This window comes from Enhydra lutris, unplaced genomic scaffold, assembly GCF_002288905.1.
Source record: "Enhydra lutris kenyoni isolate GAN:26980312 unplaced genomic scaffold, ASM228890v2 scaffoldscaffold72, whole genome shotgun sequence".
Classification (NCBI taxonomy): domain Eukaryota; kingdom Metazoa; phylum Chordata; class Mammalia; order Carnivora; family Mustelidae; genus Enhydra; species Enhydra lutris.
In genome coordinates this window covers 6,305,953-6,327,108 of record NW_019154156.1, presented here as the reverse complement: position 1 = coordinate 6,327,108, position 21,156 = coordinate 6,305,953, and positions in this window count along the sequence as shown.

Genomic DNA, 21,156 nt, shown 5'->3' with positions numbered 1-21,156 from the left:
GTGACCTTTCATAATAGGCTCCTGTCACTCTGCATGATGTTTCAAGGCTCATTCACATTGTAGCCTGTGTCAGGACTTCATTCCTCTTTATTGCTGAGTAATAAATACTCCATTGTACAGATGTGCCACATTTTGTTTCTGCATTCATCCATTGGTGGAAGTTTGGGTTGTTCCACTCTTTTTGGCTATTGTGAATAAGGCTGCTATGGACATTTGTGTTCCTGTGTTTTTGTTTCAACATATGTTTTCTTTTCCCAAGTATACAGTATATTACTACTAACTATAGTCACCATGTCTCTACCATGTCACCCTATGCCTCTCTTATAACTGAAAGTTTGTACCCTTTGATCAATGTCTTCCCTTTTCCCCTACCACCATCATTCTCCTGTTAATATAAGCACAACATTTTTTTTCGAGTCCATGTTCAATATTTGTCTTTCTGTGTGTGAAAGCCTATTTTTTAAATTCTCTAAGCATGTCTCATAACTAAAGGCTATTCACACTGTTTCTGGTACTTACTCTCTGCACACTGCCATCAAGCTAATTCAAATTCCTTTTTTGAGTCTTGGCTTAGGTGCAGTTTCCTCCTGATGCCTTTTCTAACTCTTAGCCTGCCTGAGGGGCTTCTCCTCTGTGTCTCCAAAGCACCCCACAATAGCACCCTTCTACTCACAGGTCCCTCCCAATGGACTCTGAGTCCCTCTGACTGTCAGTGCCACCAGGGATGAATATGATCGCAATCCTTAACACAGTGCTGGCTAAGAGCAAGTGTCCATATTTAAGTGTAAATGAGGGAATCAAGTACATGTTCCTTTTGAGTTTTTGAGGAAAAGGAGAGAAGATTCTTAGAAAGGATCTAAATGGAAGACAGCATATTCCAAACCACTACTTCTTAAAGGTAGTGTAGGTTCATTTAACTAAATGATTCAGGGAAATCAGACAAAACTTTAGCAACATCCTTGATTTTTTTGCTAAGTGACACCTATGTCTGTATGCCCGCTATCTAGTACAAAATCCTGCTAGTTGTAGGTTCTCAGATAGTAAGGCCATAATGCAGGTGTCTACTATAGAGAAAAGAAGGGTTAGCTGCAAAAATGACTGTGAAATAGACCCCAAGGAAGACTAAGGAGGGCTATATGTTCATCAAAAATATGCTTTGGGTAGGAGAAGGGAACTGAGACATCTGAAGAATAACATTGACACGATGTCATCAAGGGCAGAGCCATAGCAATGATACCTTGAATTGGGGTAATAGTTTGAAAAATATCTTTGTGCTTACCCAAAGGATAACCAAACTTTTTGTGCCTTTTCAATTTCAGGCATCCAAGTTATTTTCTCTATCTTAGATTAAAGCAGTTCTGGGGCCTGGGAGCTGGGTTAGATGTCTCTCTTCTCTACTTTCTCATTGCACTTGTCCACCTTTGCGAATCTGCCTCATCTCATGGAATGTGAGCTGCTAAGAGTACCTCAGCCCAGTGCCGGGTAAATGGTGGGGGAGGGGGTGGATGGATGCCTCAAGAAGTGTGTGAAATAAATAAATGGTGGAAGGATTATTGGATAAATGGCTTCTTCACATTTAAAACAAGGAATCTTGTTCTTTCCCTACCTGTTTTTCAGTTAAAGATCCTGACTCCCTGGAGGAAGGGAATAGATAATTTGAGTGTCAGCTATCCCTATTCATTTATCTTTCATCCTTCAAACATTTGTCAATCAATTACTCTCTGGACAGTTCTCAAATGGGCACTGAGAATATACAGACTGAAAAGAAAAAAAAAATCCTGTCTGTAAGGAGTTTCTGATATAGCAGACAGATGATGTACACAGAGATCGAGTATCATTTACTATCAGCAAATAATGGTGGATCATCTTACTTTCTAAATTCAGGAAAATGACTTTGTTTACTAAGTTGAGAATGACTTGAACATGAGGGTTTTGGCACAAGTCCACCCACTGAAGGAGAACTCCAAGTTTATGTGCTTATTTAGCCATAATGAAGTCTAATTAAAAAGCAAGTATAGAAGATTACTCTTTACTGATTATTTAGATGTCACAAAATTTAATAAAAAAACAAGTATAGAAGGTTTTTCTTTCTCTTTGAAGATTTACCAAAGGTAATTTTTATCCCTTTAAATCATCATCTAAATCATCTTTCATTTCTGGTAGTTCTTATGCTCTATCTTGGGGCAAAATGAAAAACTCACAAGCAGAAGTAGAAATACTAGTCATGTCCCAGGACTAAGAACAATTCAGTTCACCTGGCAGCATTAGAAAGTCTCTATTGCACAATTAAAGGGAGGAATTGCATTTATTCCTTTCCTACCAATTTTGTTTCACTATCAAATGACTGTCGGAGAAATAAAATAAAATAAAAATCTTGTATTTGAGTGTTGGCTCCACAGTTCACGATGTGTCCTCAGGAACCTCACTTCTGTGGGACCTCAGGTTCTGCCTTTAAGCAGAGCCTGATGTAAGAACCTGATGCAAGGCAAACCGGGTGCCTGTGATTTCAAGCACAGACTCCTCGAAGTTCTGCTCAAGCATTATTATGCTCTGATTCTGAGGGAGACACATGCAGTGTGGCCAGGTTAAGAACTCATTTTCTGGGACACAGAATTTCGGGGCTTTATTAAGTCAGGTGGCCCAGCATCTTGAACCCGGGTGCTGAGGTCACACAGACCTGGGTTTGAATCCACAAGCCAGAACTTACTGGAATTTAGTAAGCTAGTTTTCCTCAGGGAAGCGATGTACCTAGAATCTGTAACTGCATCTACAAAATGCAAATGAACCTCATGAAGTTGTCATGAGGATTACAAGACAAAGAAAATATCAAATGCCCTAGTTCTCAGTAAATGGTTGTACACCATGCCTCCTCTCTGCAAGTACATCCCTCAGCTAGGACATGGGCAATGGAGATGGTGTTTGGCAGGGCCAGAGAATCTCACAGGAAGCTCATAGTTCTCCTGTGCCCTAGATCACCTGAAGGTACCTGCCACCAGGGAAATTTATTTTCATGGACTCCAACAAATCAAAAGTAGGCTTCCCTAAAGTAGGACTAGATGGAAAAAAAAGTCTCAGACAAAGGGACCATAGTTGGCTATGCTAATACCCATTTCTAGGCTTTGTGATGCCAGCCATAGCTGGCAAGACTTCCTTTTCCAAGAGGGGAACTCCCTCTACCATGGCTTAGGGAAAAAGTCCAGACTTCACCCTCTCTCTTTCCAGAAAACAAGAAATCTCTCAGTTGGTATTTATGAGAAGATTGTCAACTTTACTCCAGCTGAAAGTCAAAAGAATGTCATCCTCTTTGCAGCTGAGTGGAGCCCACAGAATTTGCTGAAGGCGTGGAGGGGTTGTTTCTCCTCCATGCGCCTGTCTGTTTGTGTGTGGGGGCACAGACAGGAGTCGTATTGGAATAACAGCCTCAGAGCTGGGATTCGCCTTGTGCTCTCGTACACTGTGTATGTTGTGCATCAAGGATTGGAAGTGGAGCCAGAAATAACTCCCTCTTGAGACAGAGCAGGGCAATTCCTGCAGGCTTGGTCAAGGGGGTGGCCCCCCTTCATCTGTCCTGGAGGAGCGACTACTGACAGATTGCTGGGGTCGTTTTAGTTTGGACCTCCGTGTGGAGAAGGGATAAAGAGCCCTGGGGAGGGGAAAAGAAAACCTGCTGGAATGTGAGGAGGGGTGCCCTCCCTCTGTGAGTAGGATACCTGCTGCTGCTTGGAGCCTTCGCCAGAGGCCCAGGACTGTCATGAGGGTGTTGGAGGGGGTCCACAGGTATACGTCAGATTCTGACTGGATTTGGCCACAATGGCAAATCTCGTGTGTGGCCCAAATGTATTCATTCTGACTGATCCCTTTTACTTTTCCCCCAGTAGGACTATGGCTGAATAACCCAATTATCTGGAGTGGAGCTGAGGAGACATAATTGGGCCTGTCCTGATAAACTGTCGACAGCTTCCACTCCTAACTCTTGGGAAGGTGGCTTGAGGAAGACATCATGGAGAGAATAAGCCAAGGTGGAGACTTGTGGAGTCTCTGGACAAAACAGTTATAACCTCCTGGACCTGATTCTAACGTGCAGTTCTGAGGTAAGTAAGGTAGGTTCCATGTTCTATGTTCAGTTCTCCCTACTGTCTTCCAGCGGTTGTGGGGCTGGAGGACCATCTGTATTCCTCTTCTTCCACCTCCAGACCTGCTGGATCTCTTTGCAAGGCCCAACTTAGCCTAAATACAAATGAACTTCCCTGTTGTCATCTTTAGTAATTCTATATTCTCACTAAACTTGAAAGTAGGGAGAATATTATTTGGGGGAAAGAGGTGATGAAAATCTATTTTATAAACAACAATAGCAACACTAATGATGATAACACTCCTCGGATGAGCCAGACTCTCACTTCTCATCTCTATGCTACTGTAGCCCTGGTTTGGCTGGCCTCCTTGGCTTGGCGAGCTTCATCCACTTCATCTCCTGCTTCTCCTGTTGGCTGAGCTCCCACCCTCCACTTGGCTCCTGTAGCTCGATTCCTGGCTGGCTATGCTAATCCCACATAATATTTTACGCAAATTTATATGAACCCCATTACAAAGCTTAGCAAAGAAGCACTGTTTCTTTTCCTTGATAAAATTAATCATTTACAACTTGGCTCGAAGAAACCAGTCCAACTTGTGGGTGCTCAGTTTTTGCTCAAAAGAAACATTCCCAGCCCGACTCCAAAAGAAAAAGATTTCCCAGTCCCTGTCTTGCCGTGGCCCCCCCAAAGTGCTGTCTACATTGGAAATTCCCACCAGTCTCATTTAGAACCATGCTCACAAGTTGCCTGGGAATTTCTCCCAGAAAGCTTCTATCTACCCCACCCCTTGGGGTTTGATTTCCCACAGACCCCTGGGTGGTTTAGATTGTTGTCTGTATCAACAACATGATAAACTTATTGTGGCTGCCCAAGCTTCTCCAAAGAGTTGTGGGAATCATTTGTGAATTACTTCTTTGATTTTTCTTAAATGAAATTCTGTCTTTACTCATGTTAAGTGACTGTTCCCAGAGTGCAGTTTCTGCAGTGACACTGTGACATTAAGGAGGAATATGGGCTCCCTGGTTTTAACAGGAACGTGTGAAGGCACCAAACTCTGGATTTGCAATTAAGATGATGAAAGTTCAGCCAAAAATCACCTCAGTCATCCTCCGATGCCTCATTAATAAAGAAGGTAGCTGCTAATTTTTCACCACTGCAGAGAAAATCTAAGAACTGGGCCCATCCATACAGCCTCCACACATATTCAAGGAACACAGAATAGAATTTCTCTGCTCTTGTTTTCTTTAAGCAAAGATAAATAGTAGATTATAGCATCTAGCACCTCAAACTTTTCAACAAGTAGGGAGGAATGGAAAGAGCATCTGTGGATCCAGTCACTTCTCTCAAGCAGTGTGGGTGGTGGTGGGCTTGTGTGTGTGTGTGTGTGTGTGTGTGTGTGTGTTTCGTGTCGGGTACTGGTGAAGGGTTAGTTGACTGTGCTTATTGCTCCAGCTTTGAGAATATAATTTCTGCCCTCCAGCTAAAGAACTGGTTCCCCTTTTTGCAAAAGGCATCATGATAAACATAGACTCAGGGAACTTTCCAAAGTGGCAGTAAATTGGGGTGAGCACCAATGAGCACCACTTCCTGGGTGAATGACCAGAACCCCAATATATTACTTTAAAATAAAACATCTAATGCTCAGATGTGTGGTCAGATTTGTCTAAGTCACACAGCGACTTAGTAACTGAGATAGGACTAAGGTTTCATTCTTTAAATTCCTTTTTAAAAAGATTTTATTTATTTATTTGACATAGAAAGAGAGAAAGCAGAGCAGGAACACAAGCAGGGGGAGTGGAAGAGGGAGAAACAGGCTTCCCGCTGATCAGGGAGCCCAATGTGGGGCTCGATACCAGAACCCCAGGATCATGACCCGAGTGGAAGGCAGACGCTTAAGGACTGATCCACCCAGGCACCCTAATTCTTTAAATTCCTAATCAATGTTTTGTTCTTAATTTCACTTACTATCATTCTTTGTCTAAAATATTTCAGGCAACATTCTGGATACTCGAGCTGTATATTATAATCCTTCCTAGAAGAGTTTTATACCATAAGATGCACAATATATTCATGTTATTTACTAAATAGGAAGGCAGTAAATATGTCTAAATTGGCATCTGCCAAACAGCCTGGTTTTAATTAATGTATATGAAACAGTATCTACTTTACATGAGACAAGGTAAACACACACATTCGAATCCCAATCAGAACTCGGGAGTCAGAATCTCAAAAAAGGGCAGAGCCCCTGTGGCCAGGTTCTACACAGAGGAGGCAGAGCAAAGGTAGACTTCCCTTAAAATAAACTTGAGAAGATCATGACTTTGATCTTTTTAAATAAGGTTTTTATTTTAAAAAGCTTAGATTTAGGGAAAGGTGGCCAAGAGAGTAGAGTTCCCATATACTTGGCATCCAGGGTGCCCTGTGGTTAATATCTCACACTAATGTGCTATGTTTGTCACAACTAATGAACCATGTTGATCTATTATTAAGCTAAATTATTTTTGACTAAAGTCCAGACGTTATTCAGATTTCTTTTGTTTTTACTTATGGTTCTCTTCTCTACTCCACATTCCCATCTTGATAACATATTACATTTACTGGTCCTATCTCCTTAGGATCCGTTACACTGTGACAACTTCTCAGACTTGCCTAATTTTTGATGATTTGGACAGCTTTGAGGTGTACTGGTAAGGTGTCTGGTAGAATGTCCTTCAATTTGGGGTGTCTGATGTTTATCTCATGATTAGAGTGGGTTGTAAGTTTAGGGGAGGAAGGTGACAGTGTGAGTGCCATTCCCATCACTATCAAGCGTTCATATTATCAGCATGACTTAGTACTGTTGATGTTGACCTTGATCATCTGGCTGGGGTAGTGTCTGTCCGATTTCTTCTACTGTAAAGTTACTCTTTTGACCCTTTTTTTTGGTATACTCTTGGGAAGATGTCACTATGCATAGACCACACTTAAGAGTTGGAGTGTGATACCCTACCTCCCTGAGGGGGTAATAAGTGTACAGATTATTTAAATTTCCCTTTCCTTTAAAAAATTATACTAGATAGGTAATCACAAGAAATAATAACAACAACAGTAGAACATAAAAAAAGGTGAAAGGTGAAGAGGTCTCAGAAAATACCTCATTCTATTTTCCTGATTTAATGAGTACTGTATTGAATAATTTGCAGAGTACACACTCACATGGGGTCAGGTTAAGTCATCAACCTTCATTATTCACTCAACATATGCTTTTTGGGTGCCTCTTCTTTGTTAAACTCTGGGTTTCATCATGTGAATTTAAAAGCACCACTGCGTGGCGGGTAAAAAAGTTGCCCCCACGCTCACTCATGTGCAGATAAGAAAGCCAGGGAATATTTTTCCTGGGGGTTATTGACTGAGCTATAAAGAATAGCCAGGTTTCTTAACAACAAGAGCAATGCTTGACTATACCCAACAGTGTGGTCTACCTCCTAACACCACTAAGCAGAACAGAACAGGGTGTTTTTATTAAATATTTCCAAGGGTAATCCTTATTTGCTGAGCCATACCTGCCACTGAGAACTCAAGGATTCAGCTTAAAGTTTTATTTGGCTCATCCTAGGATTCCATCTCCTCCAGCCACAACCTCCTCCTCATCCTTGCCCCCACCTCTGCAAACTATTACGCTGGCTATGTTTAGGTTCCTGCTACTGAAAGTAAGTACTGTGTGGACTATTTGAGTGGCTGCTGTTTAAACATGTTATCAATGTGTTTGCCTGGAATCTGTTGTTATAGGACTTTGGTGCTCTTATAAAAGTTCAATTTATGCTGGCACTTTCCAAAGTGGTACAGTAGTCTTTTAGGAATAAATGAATATCGACTAGGCACATAGATAGCATTGTATTAGACATCCCAGAAAATGCCTTCAAACCCAAAGGAAGAGATTACAACACAATGGTGGTACTGGAAGGTTTGTGATCTAAAAATTGCCAGAGAGTCGGAAAATTCAATGAATTGAAAATGTAGTTCTCACAACAAAGAGAAAGAGCTGTTGAGCAGGCATGAGGATTGAAGGTAACACTGAAGTGAACAGAAGAGGTTGGGCTGGAATCAGCCAGAAAGGGTTAAACGGGGAAAGAATGAGTCCTTGAAGATTAAATCTAACTTTTTTATCCATAGGTATGATATTCATTATCGCCCTCAATTTTTTTTCCCTTCTCTTTCCTGAGGCTTCTCTGGAATTTTCCTTTATAGTAAACTACTGTAAGGTATTTGACACCAAGAATACTAGTGGTCCCATGCTCCTCTTGGGACCAGATTAAGGCAAACTGGAAATCTATATTCTTTCTTTAGAGTTTTAGAAGCAGAAACTACTATTACCCAAATAAGATTTAACATACATTTATTTCTGATATAGCATATGTTCAGATTTTAGAGAGCAGTCTTAAAGAATCTCATTATTTTCTTTGGCCCTCCCAATCTTCTTGTTGTTTTGGGAGCTTTTGTCACATTGGACCCCCTAAGCTAGTTCACTGAGTATGCAATTATCTACTGTGAAAACATTTCCATTATTCTGTAATCATTTTTTTTTTTCTGGATGTTGCACTCATTGACCTCAAAAATTACTAGTTTCAGATTGAGAAAGAGAAATCTTTATCAAGTTTTTGGGATTTTTGTCCCATGTGCTACATAACCGAAGGGGAAGAGAGCAACATAAGCACACTTCAGAGTAGGAAACACTGCTGAACCCGCCCCCCCCCCACCACATGGCATTTGCATGGTATGAATGGGATCATTTATAGGATTTGGCAGTCAAACTGGAAGTCCTAATGTCATTATGACTCAGGTCTAGGGAGAGAGAAAAGAGGTTTCTGAAAAAAAAAAAAAAAAAAAAAAAGACAATGAAACCAAACAGTATCTGTCCTCTCTCTTTTCACCACAAATCAGTTTTCCCCCTTTGGTACCATGTAGTCATTGTCTAGCCAATGCAAGTTAATATCAGACTCACATTTTGGCAAAATAACCAAGGGGATTTTCCTTTTGTTTTCAGAGAAAGAATATGTTAGAAAAGCCAAGAAATTTTAAAAGAAATACTGGTCTCTTTCCTTATGACTGTCGATAAAGAGAAGCTCAAGTCACAGCTTAGGGCTTTCTGATCTACCAGCCACGCAATTTTAGAGAGATGCAGTATGATTCTCAGGGACGTTCAAACCTCAATCTATCAACATTATAGGGAGTTCTTTCAAAATTAACCCTTTTTATCATCTGGACTCTATATTTATTCTAAGAAAATTGTCTTTACATTAAGAGAACTTTAAAAATCAAAAAGATAAAAATCTATATTTCAAACATAGACAATATGTACATAATGAACTTATAAATATGGTCTTCCCAGATGACAAAGATCATCATGACATAAAGGTTTTCAAGCTACTAAATATTATAATGTTGTTTCATAAGATAGATTTATATAATTTCTCCTGTCTTCCCTGCTCTTCTCTAGAGGGGATGTATAAGGCATATATAGAGGCATATATAGATGAGGAAAGGACTCATTACTAATGTACTATAAATGTTAAAAGATTGTGTTTATTTATCTAAATCTTTTATTTATTTATTTGAGAGAGGGAGTGAGAGCATGAGTAGGGGGATTGAGGGGAAGAGCAGAGGGAAGGAGAGGGAGAAACAGACGTCCTGCTAAGACTCCCAGGACCCTTAGATCATGACCTGAGCTGAAGGTGGCCACCTAACCAACTGAGCCACCCAGGTGCTCCAAGATTGTGTGTATGTTTTATTTTTAATTACTTCAAAAGATATCATCATTTACTATAATTCTTAGAAAGGTTGATAAAAAAGGTTTTACTTCTGCTAGGTGTACACTTGAGGGAAATGCATTTGTGGTTCTAGGATGGAGGAAAAAAAGTAGAAATGATAACAAATGCAAGATGCTTTTGTATAATTATCAAGTACTGAGAGAATGATAAACTATATCTATCATCTGTCTATCCTTTAGATTATTGTTCTGCCCAAGTATTTTACATAATAGTTTACTCTTGGCAACAGCAAAAAAATCTCAGCAACAGTTCCTGGTTCTTCTTAATCTGGCCCCACTATATCAAACCCATTTCATTTGTTTTCTGGTTGGTACATATATTTATTCTTCTACATTGATATTTCCACTGTCTCTGCATAAACTACCCCATTCCTTTACCACTGGGCTTCACTCATGTTATTCACACTCTTGCTGGAACACCTCTCCTTCAGCCTTCTAAAGTTTCAGATATTTTAATATTCAGCCCAAGGGCTTTCTTGAAAACCTCTTCACTTCTTCACTTCAAGACTACTTGGATTGCTTGTTTTTATTAAATCTTAAAAAATCCACGGGGCACCTGAGTGGCTCAGTTGGTTAAGCATCTGTCTTTGGCTCAGATCATGATCCCAGGGTCTTAGGATCTAGCCCTGGGTCAGATTCCCTCCTCGGTGGAGAGCCTGCTTCTCCCTTTCCCTCTGCCCCTCTCCCCAACCCCTGCACGTGTGCTCTCTATCTCAAATAAGTAAATAGAATCTTACAAAAAATCTAGACTGTATAATTTATCTCTTAATTGTTTTCTAATAATTTCCAAGTGAGTTTGTTAGTTTGACTTTTAGGCTATACTATTACATTCTTCAAAGAAGGAAATATATCTTGAATTTCTAATATACTTAACATGAATCTTGGCACTTCTGGGCTTAAATTTGATGTTGCATAAAATACTAGAAGGTGACTGATTTGGTTTTGCCTATTTAATAAATATTCACACAAAATCTTTCAATTATTTCAAACATCTGCATGAAATGATTTTGTTGCATCACAACAGAAGGAATAAAATAAAGTGGTTGGAATGGGGTGTGCATTAGTGAATGTGAGTGAGGAAGGGATATGGAGCTTGGGGTACACTTCATCTTATTTATTCTTCTTTCTGAATTTGATATTATAGCCATCACTTTAAAGGTGAAGAGACTAATGCTCAGAGAGATTGTATAACTTGCTCAAGTTTGTAAGGCAAATATGTAGCAGAAGCAAGATTTGGATCTTTGTTTTTTGACTCAATGCTAAGGTGCTTTCTACTATATTGATGATCAACTTTCTCAGCAAGCTGTCATAACATTGAACATTAAGTGAATATGAGTTAATTATTTCATTTAAAAATGAAATAAATCAGAATAAAATCCATGGTATTGATTTCAGTCCATATTAAACTTGAGGACATGCTTAGACATCATAGAAGGAGAGTCAGAGAAAGCCTCATCTAGGAATGGGAGCTGGATCTGGGGTTTACAAATGTAAAGGAGGTAGACGGTGCATGAGTAATAACGGAGGCAGGGATAGTCGGGTATATTCAAAGACCAGAAAGCTTATTTAGAGCAGGAAATGTATTTCAAGATGAAGAGTATCGTTTGAGGTTAGTGTATCAGTCAGTTTGCTGGAATGTTGCTGTGTAGCAAACAAGCCCCATATCTTAGTGGCCTATACCAACTAACACTTATTTCTTGCTCATGAGTCCACAGGTTAGGTATGCCTCTGCTGGGTTTGGCTAAGATTTCCTGGGCTCAGCTGAATTGAGCTCTAGTCTACAAGCCATACTTATTCATACTAGGACTCAGGCTGCAGGATCTCTGACAATTTGGCACATGCCCTCTAATGGAAGGTGTCAGAAGCTCAGCAGGGCTCAAAGAATCTTGCCATGCCTTTTGAATCTTTGGCTCAGAACTAACAACTTGTCTCTTCCATTCACTCCATTTGGCAAAACCAACATATTCACGCCCAGTATCAGTAGGGTGAGGAAGTACACCCTATTTAGAGGGAAGTGATGGCAAGAATGGAGAGAGAAGGAGGAACCGTGAACAAATCAAACTGTCAAGCCAGACTGGATAAATCACAAACAGGGGAATAGGCAGGTGATGGATAGCCATAAAATTAGAAAGGGGATCACAGGTAGGGATCCATGCATTCTTTTTTGCTAGGAAATGGCAGAAAGAAATCTGTGTTTCAGGAAGTTCAGAATTACAGTAGACTATAAGGTGTAATAGAGATAGAAAAGAATTACTTACCATAGAGAATAGTACATTCTATGGTAACAGAGGTGAAAGCCTCCAAACCATGAGAATTATATAAGTAATATATTTTCTGTATTTCCATCCATCTTTGTGGTGAAAAAGTAGGGAGACTTGCTAATGCCAGTTAGATTTCAAAGTTAGATTGCCACTTTTCTTTTGTGTACTCTCAAATATATCAGGCAAAATAAGGTATTTTCTTTGAGCCTTAAGAGGATTCTAGTGTGAAAATTCTGACATATGCTATGGCACAGATGAAACTTGAGGACATTATACTAAGTGAAATAAGCCAGTCACAAAAAGACAAATACTATGTGATTCCATGTATATAAGGCATTTAAAGTAGTCCAGATCATAGAAGGGTGATTGCCAATGGCTTGGGGGGTTATTTTTTAAGGTTATAGATTTTCAAATTTATAAGATTGAAAGACTTAATGAGGATGGCTGGTGATGATAGTTGTATAACATTATGGTTTTATTTAATATCACTGAACTGTGCCCCTAAAATGGTAAAGAGGTAGGAGTGTCTGGGTAGCTCAGTCCATTGAGTGTTGGACTCTTGATTTTGGCTCAGATCATGATCTCAGGATCATGAAATCAATCCTTACTTAAGATTATCTCTCTCTCTCTCTGCCCATCCCCAACCAATTTTTTTTTTAAATGTGAAGAGGTAAACTTTCTGTTACATGCATTTTCCTGCAATAAAACTTTTTTTTTTTTTAAAGGAATCTAGTGTGATTGGATGCAAAGTTCTTAGAACCATGGTTGTTTTGGTATCCGTAGGGAACATGTAATTACTACAAGAACTGGGTCAGATTGGATTGAAGAAAGATCTTCAAGAACACCAGACTCTTCAAAGTCCGGACAGTCACCACTACCAAGACCCAGTATCATGGGATGAAAATCCCCCTGGATGAGGATTCAGGGGTCAGGAGGTTTTTCTGACTTTATTAATCATGAAAGCTTAAGGAATTGTTCAGGACCTTACCCAAATCAGGAGTCACTTTAAGCAATGAGACAGAACATGCAGGGTACCATGAAACCTGTGAAAGGTTTTTCTTTGACCCCAATTATCTACTCTAAACATTATTAAACCCCATTCAGATATTATCCACACAGGTTTTATCCCTCTGCTGAAAGATTTCTCTCATCTCAAGTCTGAGTGGTTCTAGACTTTTCACTATGCCTTTATTCTTATGGATGGAGAACAGAGACAGCTGATGACTTCTTCAAAGCAGTGGTAGGAGTTTAGTATGTTCTGAGCTCCTGATTATGTCTCCTTTGAAGGTAATGAAGGGTCATGGTAATAGTGACTCATGATTCTGCTACTTACTTGAGACAGGTTTCATGGGACCTATACTCTCCCTTCTTTAATAGCAACATCAAAAGAATGGGAGAAGTATTATCGCTTTTATTTGTTACAATGTTTGGAATTTTCTTTCTGGAAAAACAGCACACCGATGTTACTGTACCTTGCTTGCTGCATGACAATGGGTGGATCCACACAAGAGAATTCATTTGAAAATTCCGTAGATCAATGAACCAAATCAATAATCCAATATTCTCCATAGGCCAATACCACCCACTGCCCAGTTTTGGTTGTTACATAATAAATATTTTAAAAGAAGCACAATATAGTGTATATAAACATATATACTTATACATATACATATATATTTAGTAAATAAAAATATAAATGTACATATATGCCTTTGTATAATTTCTAATTATCTTTCCTTAGGAGAGCTGTTCTTTACCCTAATGCTATGTCCTATTTAACTTTTGGGGTAAAAATATCTCCTTTGTAATATAAAATTGAAAGGCTAATGTTCGGTGTTGCATGACCGTAAAGTTTTTGCCTTCTAGACTTAACATTTTCTGGGTAAGAGCATTGCCTTTGCCATCTGTTATCCATGTGGCCTCAAGTAACTGGGTTAACCATGCTATGCGTCTCTTCAGGCTGTTGTGGGAATTAAATGAAATTATTTCTCTTTTCTTTTTTTTTAATTTTTAAAAAAGATTTTATTTATTTATTTGACAGAGAGAGAGAGAGAGACACAATGAGAGAGGGAACACAAGTGGCGGGGAGTGGGAGAGGGAGAAGCAGGCTTCCCATGGAGCAGGGAGCCTGATGTGGGGCTCCATCCCAGGATGCCAGGATCATGACCTGAGCCAAAGGCAGACACTTAACGACTGAGCCACCCAGGCACCCCCAAATTATTTCTTTAACAAATAACAGTAGTGCTGACTCTAAGCCAGACCTTGATCTGAGCACTTTACAAATATTAACTCGGTGCTCACAACAAATTTATGAAATAGGCGCTTTTACTTTGATCTTGTAGGTGAGGAAGTAGATGTACCAAGAGGCTGATTGACTTGTAGAGGTCAGGTGGGGGCTAAGTGGCGGAACTAGAATTCTCACCAGGGAAATCCAGCTTCACAGCTCGAGGTGAGTGCGTGCTATGGTGTGTGGGGTTGGCCATTATCATAAATATCGATGAGCATTTTAAAAAATATCCTCATTTGGGCCAAATACTAATTTCTACTCTAAATGGCTTCCTAATTTTTTTTGAAATCGTGATAGTCTGTGAAATTGAAAATTCAGGAATTACTCAACTGTATATCTTTTCTGAATCTCTAAGTTTCCTCCTCCCTGAAGGGAAACTAGTACTTTCTGGCTTCTGTACTGCACTGGATTTCTGTAAAGATTAAATGAGATAACTAAGAGAACATATCTGGAGAAGTCATGACTGTGTGGTTCGACCCCGAGAAAGACTTTACTTTCTGTATGATGTAGGGAGCTACTGTGAAGGGCAGTTCAGTGAAGAGAGGCACGTTCCCCTCCCCACCCCCGCCATGCCCACTCGCACACCTCCACACTCACAGAACGACCAAAACCCTTTCAGTGTGTTGGTTTAATGGCAGCCGGGTTTTGGGCTATTTCATAAAATACAACACAGGTCTGAAAATCTTTGGGCATCAGAAGGTCCATGACTGCTGCCTTCTTCATTGGGGGTTAATAAGTGGCATGAGAACTAAGGAATCTCAAGTCACTGTGTGCGGGACAGTCAAACTGTGGTGAGCAGAGTATCCAGGCTGCAGATATTTGCACAATGTTACTAGTACAAACACCCAAGGTACCAATGCTTTCATGGAAATTCTGGCTGTGCAACTGTATTAGCATTGGCTCAGGCTTGAAGCTATTTTCAGAAGCCTTCACAAACTTACAGGAAGTACCTTCCCTTTTTATTTACATTTGGCATTGTTATTTTTAAACATGGCACATGCGGGAAAACTCATTTCCTTTGCCTCTACGAATGCTCATGTTTTTAAAAATCACACACGTATGAACAATTGTGAAAACATATAACATTTTAGTTGAGCTCATCTTAAAAACAAAAACAAAAACCCTGGAACACCCAGCTCTCACCTGATGGAGAGGCTAGAACTGATGGCTCTTTCTAGCAAAGCTTCCCAGCTCTCCCGTCTTGGTAGAGTAGACGGACCCTCCCTGGGCTCCAGTGTGAACTGTGGCAAAATCAATAAACAAATAAATAAAGTAAAGTAAAAGCCAGAGGCTCCGTGGAGAGTTGGGACTCCCTGTCTCTTTTCTGAGTAATGAATGTGGCAACCACAGAAACCGGGAAAGGACTCGGATTCTCAGATCTGCAGCCAACTTCCAAGTAGGTCAGTGCGCTTTTACAGGGACTTGGTGGCAATGGGGGTGGGGGCACCAAGGAATAACTAAGAAGAGGGGATTGAGGCAGACCAGCAAGGAGCTTGGAAAGGAGGACGTGTTAGGGATTGCTGTGAGTCCATCTTCCCTCCCTCCTGAAATGCCTGTGTGTTAAATGTTGAAGCCCCAGGATCTGTTGTGCAACATGCCTGGATTTCTCAGCCCATCTCTTGGAAAGTAAGACGATTTGTGTCCAAAGAGGCCCACCTGATGTGGCCATCTGTCTCAAGACTGCTTCACTGTCCTGGGTGGTCCCAGGCTTTTGAAAGGGAACATCTTTCTCTTGAGAAATACCTATGAAGTAAATAGAACACAAGCTGGCTCTCCAACACTGGCCTCCCCGTTCCATCCCAGATCCTTCATGTTTTCTTAAATATGGGGGGGCTTTCGTGTGTCAGTCCCTTGTGTGCCTCTTCTTGAATGCCAGCAAAGAAAGATGGCAAGAAGGAAATAAGAGAGACTAGAGGGGCTCAGAGAGTATTTGCAGATCCAGACATGAGCAAAACAACTGAGATCATCTTAGCAACTGGGACCAGTCCCCTCACAAACCAATAGTCAATCTTTAAAGTCATGGGAGATCAGAAAGGTAGAAATGTGGCCCCTTGTTCCATGCAACATGAGCGCTATTCTACAATACTATTTTTTCTTTCTGTGTGTACAGTGAAAACTATCTTTGGAACACTAATATGGACCTTAATGTGTATGGGAATGACCTTTCCATTAATGTATTCTTAAGAGTCAAGAAGAACAAAAAAAGATGATTTATTTTTTTCTCACATTTGTTAAAAAGGGCTCTTGTTCATTTCTATACAGAATGCATGATTGCCTACTCAATGGCTCACTCAACCCACTCTCTGTATGTGCGAAACACTTTGCGAATCAAAGAAGCTTCCAGTAATTCTCCAAAGACAAAACAATGTATTTAAGCTATAATGTAGTTCTGTTTACCTCTTTGGGAGTAACCAGGACTGGCCAGGCCTATGCTCTGCTCTGGAGGCTTGTAGGGGAGCCTGGAGAAAGAAGGAACCTCTGCTTTGCTGCATAAGTCATGAAAAGATTTATCACTTACTCATCTAATTAGAGGAGTCCTGGGAGCTTAAGGCATAAAGAAAAGAGATGGAAAAGAAAAGACATTTTTAACAACTTCCAAGTTATGAGATTAGAGTAGACAGATGAATATTGGAAACTAAAGAGGAAGAAATGAAATGAAAACCAATCACAATACAGTGACTCATCTGGCTTTGATTTATTTTTTCCATTTAAAAATATCGGGGGGTACAAGTGAATTTCAATCCTTGTCCCATTAAAAAACATGACTTTGTTTTGGCAACTGGTCCATTTTCTAAGACACTGATTTTCTCACTACAGAAAAAGTGAAATCGACTTTTTAAAAAATAAAGGTATTTTTATGCTATATTGAGGTCAGTGTTCTCCTCTACTCTTGAGAGGGTGGCTGAAAAGGGAGCCCATACTTCTTTTTTAAGAAGCGACTGTAAGTTCCCATCAAAGAGCTTCCCAACTTCAGGGCTAACAGTGAAGTAAGTTATTTCACAGAGGAGAGAAGTAAGTGTCTGCACCAGTTGTAAAAAAGAAATGCTCTTAAAGGAAGCCCAGTGTGCTGCGTTGGGAAGGGTAGTAAGATTTTATTGTGTGAAAGATGAATGATGTCTGCTTAGGGCCCGAGAGTGACAGGGAGAACAAACACTGTCTCTTTGCTATCTTAGCACTAAGTAGACACCTGCGAAAAGTGTTACTCGCATAAACATTCCATCTGCTGATTGCTGAGAACGGAAAATCACTTAGGAAGTAGAAAGGGACTGAATGGGGGCGCCTGGGTGGCTTAGTCAGTTGAGCATTCAACTCTTGATTCTGGCTCAGGTTGTAATCTCAGGGTCATGAGATTAAGCTCTGTATTGGGCTCCACGCTCAACACCAAGTCTGCTTGTGCCTCTCCCTCTGCTCTTCCTCTCTCTTCTTCTCTCTCTGCAAAATAAATCCGTAAAATCTTAAAAAAAATAAATAAAGTGACTGAATTGATCCTTTTATCTCACAAATACCGAAGTTGCAAGGAAACAGCATGACTTGGTTGATGCACTGGAGATCCTTTCTCTGATGGTGGAAGTGTGTCTGTGGAGGGAGCAAGAGGAATAGAGGAGGGTAAAGGCAATTGATGCTCAATTACGGGGGACAAACATGCAAAAATACCATGCTTTAAGCTTCACCCCTTTGTCCTCATCATCTCTCAGATCTGAAATGACCCAGAAATCTGCTTTGCAGGATACAGCAGCAGAGGAAGAAGTTACTTTCTTTCTAAAGAAGAAGTTGATAGAGAAATCCACTGGGAGTACAAGGTAAAAATTAAAATATCAGGATGCGTCTTGGTTTGGAAGCCCAGCTCTTCATCAGGAACAAAGGCAAAGTTTTTCTTAGCTCAGGCCAAGTTTAGGAGACAAGTGGGTTAAGGTGAAATATTCTGAATATTACTTAATGAGAAGAAGTAGATCGTAGTGGTTAGGATTACATGTTCTGCTTTTTTTAAAGCAATAATGTGCATATACAAAAGTCCTATAGCAAACATTTTACTTAAAGGAAAAATACTGAACAGTTATTCACAATAATGGAAATAAGACAACGTACTACTTCTTTTTGATATTGTACTAAAAGTTTCAGCCAGTACAATAAGACTATTAGGCTAGAAGTGGATAAACAAGAAATAATAAAAAAATTCTGTTTTTACAAATTAAGAAACATATGCTTATAAATTATCCACAAGTCAAAGAAGAATTTACAGCAGAAATTTGAAAATATTTTATGCCAAATGATAATAAAAATATAACATTCAAATCTTGTAGGTTAGGTAGTGATTACAAGGGAATTTATAGCCATAAAGTTTCAAGAAGGAAGACTGAAAAGCAATAAACCCACCTCAAAAAGAAGGAACTAAATATAATGATATAGAAGGAAGAAAATCGTAAAGACAACAGCAAAAACTAATGAAGAAATAAAATGATAAATAAATGTAAAATGTAAAAATGTAAATATAAAAAATGTAAGAAAAAGCAGAGGTTGATTCTTTAAAAAAAACACAATACTATTGACAAATCTGAATGGGGACTAAGAGGACAAAGAGTAAGGAGGGTGGAGAAGGAGAAAGAGAGAGATAAAATTACTAATATCAGGAATGAAAGAATAGTCACTAAAGTAGATCCTGTAGACATTATAAAGACAGTAATAAGATTTTACTATGAACTTTATGCCAATGAATTTTGAAAAGGTAGATAAAATGGACAAATTCTTAGCAAAACTCTATTTATTTATTTTTATTTATTTTAGCTTTTTAAAAATTATGTTATGTTATTTACCATACAGTACATCATTAGTTTTTGATGTAGTGTTCCATGATTCATTATTTGTGTATAACATGCTGTGCTCATTGCAACATGTGCCCTCTTTAATACCCATCACTGGGCTACCCCATCTGCCAACCCACCTCCCCTCTGAAACCCTCAGATTGTTTCCTGGAGTCCATAGTCTCTCATGGTTCATCTCTCCCTCTGATTTACCCCCACTTCAGTCTCAATTTTAAAAAAGAAGGGGAAAAAATCCCAAATGGCCATATAACTATTAAGCTGTGAGCATATTGAAAACCTTCCCAAAAAGGAATTATCAGGTTCACTCAGATGGCCTCACTAATGAATTCTACCAAATATTTAAGAAGATTATTAAACCTCACAAAAACGGTGAGTACTAAAATATGGAAAGGATAATTCATCATAACCTGGTTGGGTTTATTCAGGAATGTAAGATATTTAACATTGATAATCAGCCAATATATTTGAACTCATTAAGCGAACAAAAGAGAGAAACCATACAATCTTCTCAAAGTACAGAAAATATTCTTAGCATAGTTTAACAGCAAATTAAAATTTTCTCAGGAAATAGAAGAATAGATGAGAAAAGTTTAATCTGATAAAGGGAAGCTATAGAAATGATATAGCTAGCACATACTTAAAGGTGAAAGGTTGAAAGCTTGGCCTCAAGATTGGGAATGAAACACGGATATCCATTAGTATACCTCTGTTCAGCATCATACTGAATAAGCTCCCAGATATTTCAGTAAGCAAGGGCAGAATATGAAAATGTATACAAATAGGAAAATAAGAAATAGAATTATTCAGAGCTGACATAATTGTGTACATAGAAAATCCATCACCATCCATAGAGAAACCATATGTGAGTCAATTTAGCAAAATTGCTGGATACAAGATCAATTTGCAAAAATCAGTTGGACTTCAACATACAAACAACAAATTGAAAACAAACGTGGGAAATTTGCACTGAAACTAGAAACATTGTTGAGAGAAATCAGAGAAGAGCAAGATAAATGGGGGGATATATGATGTTAATGAATTGCAAGATCCAATGTTTTAGAGATGTTAACATTCCTATATTAATCCACAGATCTAACAGAATTTGAAATGGAGAGCTTATTTTGCTATGAAAATTGATAAAATTATTTTAAAGATTTATTTATTTATTTTTGAGGGGGGAAAGGGCAGAGGGAGAAAATCTTCAAGCAACCCTCAAGTGAGCTTGCTGAGTGCAGAGTCTGATTCAGGTCTTGACCTCATGACCCACAAGATCACGACCTGACCCAAAACAAGAGTCAGATGCTTAACCAACTGAGCTACCCAGGTGCTCCAATAAAATTATTTTAAAATGACTATAGAAATGCAAAGAACCAAGAATAGTAACTGTCATCTTGAAGAAGGAAAAGAACAAGTGTGGATGGCTAAACTTTATACGTAATAATAAGTAATACAGCATGGAATTAACGTAAGGATAAATATACCGACCAGTGGAATAGATTAGAGACCAGAAAACAGACCCATACATAAGATCAGTGGCAAAGATGACAATGCAGCACTATTGGGAAAGGAACTTTTTTAAAAGATTTTATTTATTTATTTGACACAGAGAGAGAAAGATCACAAGCAGGCATAGAGGCAGGCGGAGGGGGGCAGGCTCCCTGCCAAGCAGAGATCCTGATGTGGGGCTGGATCCCAGGACCCTGAGACCATGACCTGAACTGAAGGCAGAGGCTTAACCCACTGAGCCACCCAGGCACCCCATGGGAAAGGAATTTTTAAAAATGAATGATACTATGCAAAATGGACACACATACACATGTGTATTTTAATCTCTACCTAATATCAAAACATAAGTCTGTTCCACATGGATTCCAGACCTAAATATGAAAAGTGAAGCAACAAGGCTTTT